Below are 7,244 nucleotides of genomic sequence, written 5' to 3' on the forward strand. Positions count from 1 at the left end.
TCTGAAGAGAAGGAAGAAATGAACAGGATTCCCTACGCTTCGGCAGTGGGAAGCTTGATGTATGCCATGTTGTGTACAAGGCCAGATATTTGTTTCCCTATAAGTGTGGTTAGTAAATATCAATCAAACCCAGGTCCAGAGTATTGGACAACAGTTAAGCATATCTTTAAGTACCTCAGAAGAATTAAACATTACTGTTTATTATTTGGAGGAGACGAATTAGTCATTTTTGGATATACTGATTCGGATTTTCAGTCAGATGTTGACGACATGAAATCCTCATCAGATTTTGTCTTCACCTTAGCTAATGGAGTAGTTTCATGGAGGAGTTGCAAGCAAGACACCACGACGGACTCCACAATTGAGGTAGAATATATCACTGCGTGTGATGCAGCGAAGGAGGCGGTATGGCTGCGAAAATTTATAGACGAACATGGAGTCGTGCCGTCTGTTGAGAGACCTATTACGTTGTATTGTGATAACAGTTGGGGGATCGCTCTAGCAAAGGAACCAAGGTCTCATCAGAAGTCAAAGCACGTCCTTCACAAATATCATGTGATACGAGAGATTATCGATAGAGGGGATGTGACCATAGCTAAACTAGCTTCAGTGGACAACGTGGCAGATCCTTTGACCAAGTCCTTTTGTCAAAAGGTATTTGACAAGCATCTAAAGGGACTGGGTCTAAGATATATTCATGACTGGCTTTGAGGGCAAGTGGGAGATTGTTAAAGTATAGGCCCTGGAAACCAGTAGAATGATATTTTCTAATTAATAAAGGTTTATTTCATGACATAAATGGGTAATTACAATAATGAAAGTGTGTGATGTGCTTGTTTATTGACACATGTTCGTCCTTAGGTAGCATAGTAGAAATGCCATGCTCAAAGGATTGACAAATCCAAGCGAGCAAGGAGATATGGCATCTCGGTTCTATGGAAGCCTTAATTGTTCCTAGTTGGGAAAGAGACTGGACATCTCTTTCTGTATACGACTAGCACCAGTCTTGCCTACATGCACGTGTCGTGAGGTGACTTACCTAGGTAATCTGAGTAGTTGACCCTAAGTAAGAAGAATGGGTGCGACGATTGGATCGCGTAACCGAACCGGATCAAATAAAGAACAGCTTATGGACAAGAAAGTATAAAGTTGTTCTTCCAGACAGGACCCTTCACAAGTCCTTAGACCTGAGGGATCTTATTGGTCTGCAGGTCCGTTCTAGGGTCTTAGTCTATCTTATAGTGATTCTATTTTTAGAGTCACATTTGGATAGAGCTATATCGTAGAGCAAACCCTCGAAACCAATAGTGATACTCAACAAGAGATTCTTCACCCTAAAATTTAGGGATTGACATCTACAATTTTGTCAAAGCGGTAGGCCTATTAAATAGCCTGGCCAGGCGGATTTGATAAAATGTTTATCGAAAAGTTTTATGAAACACTGAATTATTTTGAAAGGATTTTACAAATGCATTTAGAGGCCGAACACTGCTTGACCAAAATGGTATACAAAGAGTGGGCCAAGGGGGTAAATGGTGTCCACCTCCCATATGACTCAACTCAGTAGATGTGGTTACGAAGAAAGGACTTGCACATACATGATGTGATTAGGGGTAAGATGATCTGACAGTCATTTTCAGGGTTACGTCTCAATGGAGGCTACTGACCTAATGCGAGTGTAGTTTAACTATAGAGGGAGATCGCAGTGGAGCCCACCATAGGGTTCTGCAGGATTGACCGTCGGATCCCTACGACGATCCCACTCAACACTCGAATGACCCGGTAACATCCAAATTGATCAGGGTTCCGCATTTTATGTAATTGCACAGACGAATATGATCTGTTAGATTAATGTGGATATTAATTATATATATACATGTCTTTGTTAGGAAAGTAACAAGAGACAGTAAGAGAATTTTTCGAAGACAAATTGGAGCCGAAATAACTCACATTAGATGTGAGTTATTAATCAATTAAATTATTAATTAATTTGTTAATTAATTATTTAATTATTATACGTTATTATGTATTATTAATTAGATTAATAATAAGCTTAATAATGTATAATCCAAATGAGGATAGTTATTCCCAAACCGGTTTTGCAAAAGTTGCGGAATTGGGATAGGACTACACATTTGGATAAGGTCTGTGGGGCCCACAACACTCCTAAATTAGTTGGGGAAAAGAGTCCCAATTGCTCAAGGACTTTGAGTTGCACTCAAACTCCTTGTTGGATAAGAATTCCTAAATTGTAGGATCTACAAAGCAAGCAATTTATTTCCAACACCAACTCTTATGAGATAAGGCCACAAGGGCTGGAGGGAGGCTTCCATACATGTTCTACCAGGGAGGAGCCAGGAATTTACACTTGGCGGGGCCAGACTAATTTATACTAGGTTGCATTGGTCATTGGGGGCCATGGCCACTAGACTAGATAAGCATGCACGTACTTCCATGCAAATATAAAAGGGATTTTGAAATCATTGGGGGGCCATGGCCCCCCTTCATGCTATATGTGCCTCCGCCCCTGCGTTCTCCCATGTATCTTTAGTGTCCCCACATAGCCTTGGAGGTTTGGGAGAGTCCCATTCACTCGAGGAGTCTCAATTTAAGTCGATTTCTCAATTTGATTGGAATTGGGAGAGAGAAACAAGGATTTATCAAACCAAAACTCTACTTTATATAAAAGAGAGAAGGGAGAACGAACTTTAAACTGTGGAATACTCAAAATTTCATTCTCCCTTGCTTCCCCCCTTGGGAAAATAATTTTCCATCTTTCTCTCTCCCTCTATCTCTATCTCTCTTCCAATTGAAATAGTTTCAAGGAGAAAGGCTTCCAATCAATTTCTCTATTCTCTACAACAAAGGTACTGATTAGATCAGACCTTAAATAGGTGAATAAGTTGTATTCACATCCACAATAGTCTAAGGAAAGAAGAAGAATCCATCGGTTCAACTTGCGAGCTCCGCGGTGTTTAGAACGATCGCAACCGTTCGAGGGGTAGATCAAGCAGTGTGATTCCTTGATTTCTTCTTCAAAGATGTATTTATTTATGTTTGGTTAACTTAACTAATCTAGACTCTAGGATCTTGGGCAAAAGCAAGATCAAAAAGAAAATTTTAAAATTCTATGCGATTTTTGTTCCGCTGCGCATAGCCATCTTGCCGGAAGGAGATAACCTTTCTTCAACCTGCACTCATACACAAAAAATAGCAAAGTTAGAAAAAAGAAGTAGCCAAAAACCAAAGTAGAAAGACAAATAATTAAAATTAGAAAAAAAATAAGAATCACTCCGAATAATATAAGAATTAAAGTAATCGTACTCTTCCCCGGCAACGATGCCAAAAACTTGATTGTGATATTAAATAACCGCAAGTGCACGAATCGTGTAAATATGGGTCGAACTCAGGGAAGAGCTTATTGTAATTCCTACCCTTATACTACTTAGAAAATAAACTATGATATATTGTTGCCTAGAATGTACTCAGGATTTCCGTGGACTACAACCTCGGATCCAACAATATATTTAAGTTTATTAACTAAATAGATATAGGTCGAAAACTATAAAGAAACGATTACCAATTCAATCCTTATATTTAGGCAAAGTAAACCAATAAAGGATTTCTATTAATTAATTGTCTAATCTAATTAAAAAATAAAATCTAAAACCTAAATTGATTGGAAAAACTACACTAAAGTGAATTGAAATTCTATTGGAAAAGTAATTGGAAATCTAATTGAAACTTTAATTCGATTAAAAGATTCCTTAGGGTTAGAATCCACCATGGGTTTAGATTGGATAATTAATTAAACCAATTTTTGTGTATTGAATTGCATAATTGATAGTTATGTCTATGAGAGAAAAGATCAAAGGATGTTATTTCCCATGAGTAATCTATCAACTATACTATCCAATTTTATTGAATATATAAGTATTTATAGTGTTTATCGGCAATTACTCATACGAAAGGGAAAAACTAATGGCATGAGTGATTGGGATCCAACAATTACAAATCCTTATTTATGTTATTTTTTTACTCCATTGAATTTAATAAAAAACCTTTCTCCCTCCCCATGGTTTCATCTAAACCTTAAGTAGGTTGGATTTAGTTACGCATAGAGAAGGAGAAAGAAGCAAAAATAGAGAAGATAGAAAAGAGAATTGCTATTAAAGAACTTAGAAAGGAAAAAGAAACAAAAAGAACTATTTTTTAATTGAAATTGAAAACAAAAATACATCACATTTAAATTGAAATAAAAGACAAAAATAAAGAAAACTTATTCTTTTTCTCCTTTAATGGTTGAATCATTGTCCTCCTTCAAGCCTTGATCTCGTCTTGGATTGAATCTTGGATGGTTATATCAAAGAGAGAAAGGGATTCCTCTCGTTGGTACGAGTCCAACGGATCCGACCACGCGCGAATTGGAGCTAAAATGAAGAAGTTATGGTTTGTTGAAGTTTTAGAAAAAAAATAAAAAATTACGAACACGCGACGAGACGAGACGAGACGAGACTAAAAATTCAAGAAGATAGGAGAGAGTTCAAGAGCGATAGATATATAGGACTTTGGGTGAGAAGGGTTGCTAAATTAAGGGGATTGAAAAAGATGTAAGGTGGAGATTAAAAAGCTAATCTTAGGAAACAAATGAAAGGACAAGATTATGGTTTGAATGGGCTTTCTATATCTTTTCTAGAAGAAACATGGGTTACTTTCCTATTTTTCCTCTTTCTAAAGTTGTGTACAAAACCTTCCAATTATATCCTCAAGCAACTTTCTAAATGTTAGAAAGAAAATAATGGAAAGTTTCCAAATTGAAGGATATGTGCATGAAACGACCGAGTTGCCCCCACTCTTTGTACAAATTGCAACCACTCCACAATTATTTCGTAAATGGCTAATCTACCCCTCCTTTGCAATGCACACAAATAATTGATAATTCCCTTCTTCAATGCTTTGATCTCTAAGGAACGATCCAAGCCATCCATTTGACGGTTCATTATATATTTTAATTGCATCACTAAACCATTCCAATTAGATGATCCGAACCGTTGAATTTGCAGGCTTCGATGTGAATTTCGATCTTACCAATGGTTGCACTTCTTGCATCATTTTTGTTGGCTGATCTTAAGCATTCAATTTATGGTCAACAAATGTGAATTAATTTGCACCTCACAAATCACCTCCATAAGATGATCTAGACCGTTCAATCATTGGGCTACAATACAAATTGGTTGTACTCCACAAATTATTTTCCAAAGCGATTCTGAGCCAACTAATTGATGGAAAAATCTTTAATCTTCAACCTTCCTATCTCAATTTTCCATGAAAGTTCAAGAATAACCTTGAAACACCACAAACAAGCAAAATACCTTAGTAGTACAGCTCTAAATATGAAATATGCATGCTTTTCCTACATACAATTCACACATAAATGTGCTCATCATTGTACATGAAGTTGTGAAGCATTTTCACAACCAGAATGAGGTTGGAAGCTTTCATAAGCATATTGGGTTTGTAGCGCTTGATGATCCTACCGTATACAGTGTCATGATCAAGATCTTGAAGGGAATTGGTCCCATCTTCCGGCCAGAAGTAGTGTTGAGGACCCTCAGGGCTAATCCCAAGAATCTCGGCAAACTGATTATAGTTGAGTTTAATGGTGGTTTTTTTACTCAAGATTCAATTATTTGTTACCCTCAGGGCTAATCCCAAGTGCGAAGGTGATATGGTGAGATTGGCATAGAAGAGACGCACCTATCGAGGGTAGATGGGTTCATTGATGTGAAGAATTGGTATCCACTTCAGAGTGTCAAATCTGTCTTGAAGTTCAAAATGGACAAGGACTTCAGGGTCGATGTATCTACCTGTGAGAATGCCGCGAGTCCCCACATCCGCCCATAACTTCTTAGCCTTAGGGTTAGTGAAAAAAGAATTGGGGACAGCCTCCGGTTCGACAGCCGGAGCCTTGGCTTTCTTCCTCAATGGCCCTTCATGATCTTGGCATTGACCTTGCGAGGATCCCCCAATGTTAACGGTCTTGGTCCTAGGAGACATGGTGGGAAACTTAGGTTTGGAAGAGAAATGAAGGAATGAAGAAAAACAGCCCTAAATGGAAGAAATAGTGAAAAAGGAGTTAAGATAATGGAGGAAAATCAAAGGAGTAGAGGTGAGTAAGGTTGGATTAATGATGAAGAAGAGAGATTGCAGGAAAAGACAAAAAAATCGGGAAAAGAGGAAAGGGTTTTAAGGAAAAAGGATTTTGTGCAGGTTTATGAGGGAAATTAGGGTTTCTAAGGAGGAAGTTGATGGAGGATGGGTGTATTTTGGAAGAAAAAGGGAGAAAAAATATGTAGAGAGGTTAAGGTTTTGAGAGAAAATGAGAGAGGGAGGAGAAGAAACAAAAAGGAATAGAAGAAAAATGAAGTATACGAACCGGTTCAAGGGCTTTAAACGCGCTTGGACCGATTCACGGGATTCTGAGAAAAATTCTCAGAGTTCTGAGAACTATATATTTCTTCTTCTATCCCGATTCTCGGAGTTTTGAGAAATTTCTCGGAGTTCCGAGGATTTGTTTTTTTGTTTCTGTCCAATTTTGCGGAATTCTGAGAAAAATTCTCGGAGTTCCGTGAAAACCATTTTTGTGTTTCTGTCCATTTTCTCGGAGTTTCGAGAATCCTTCCAGGTTGTTTCTGTTTCAATTTCTCGGAGTTCCGAGAACCCCCCCTTTTTTTATATATCTAATATAAAGCTCAATCAACAAAATATTACCATTTAAAAATAGTACATTTTCAACACTCATTCATGGAAATATATATATATATATATATATATATATATATATATAAATATATATATATATATAGGGGAAAGTGATTGTGAGTATCAAATTAAGGTAAAAGGGAAAGGACATTGCAGAACCAAAAATGAGAAAAATAATTCTGTTTGGTTTATATCTCTCAGATACTCACCACTAACAACCAGGAAAGCATTAACTCATGTAATATTTCATACACTCAATAAAGGGTGAAATCATGCAATTAAAATCACATCCTATATATCATCATCATTAGTAGTAGAGGTTTTTCACGAAACAAAATACACTGAAATACTATGATTTTCATTACAATAATATCAGGCTTTTCAAACGTTCAATGAATAAACTGACCTTGAAATCCAATCCAAAACAGAGCATTTTAATTTGCAGAAATTTTCTTGTTCAAATTTCAGGTTGAAATTAATTT

This window comes from Tasmannia lanceolata, unplaced genomic scaffold, assembly GCF_043159265.1.
Source record: "Tasmannia lanceolata isolate RefF3 unplaced genomic scaffold, GAP_Taslan_0.1 ptg000011l, whole genome shotgun sequence".
NCBI classification, from domain to species: domain Eukaryota; kingdom Viridiplantae; phylum Streptophyta; class Magnoliopsida; order Canellales; family Winteraceae; genus Tasmannia; species Tasmannia lanceolata.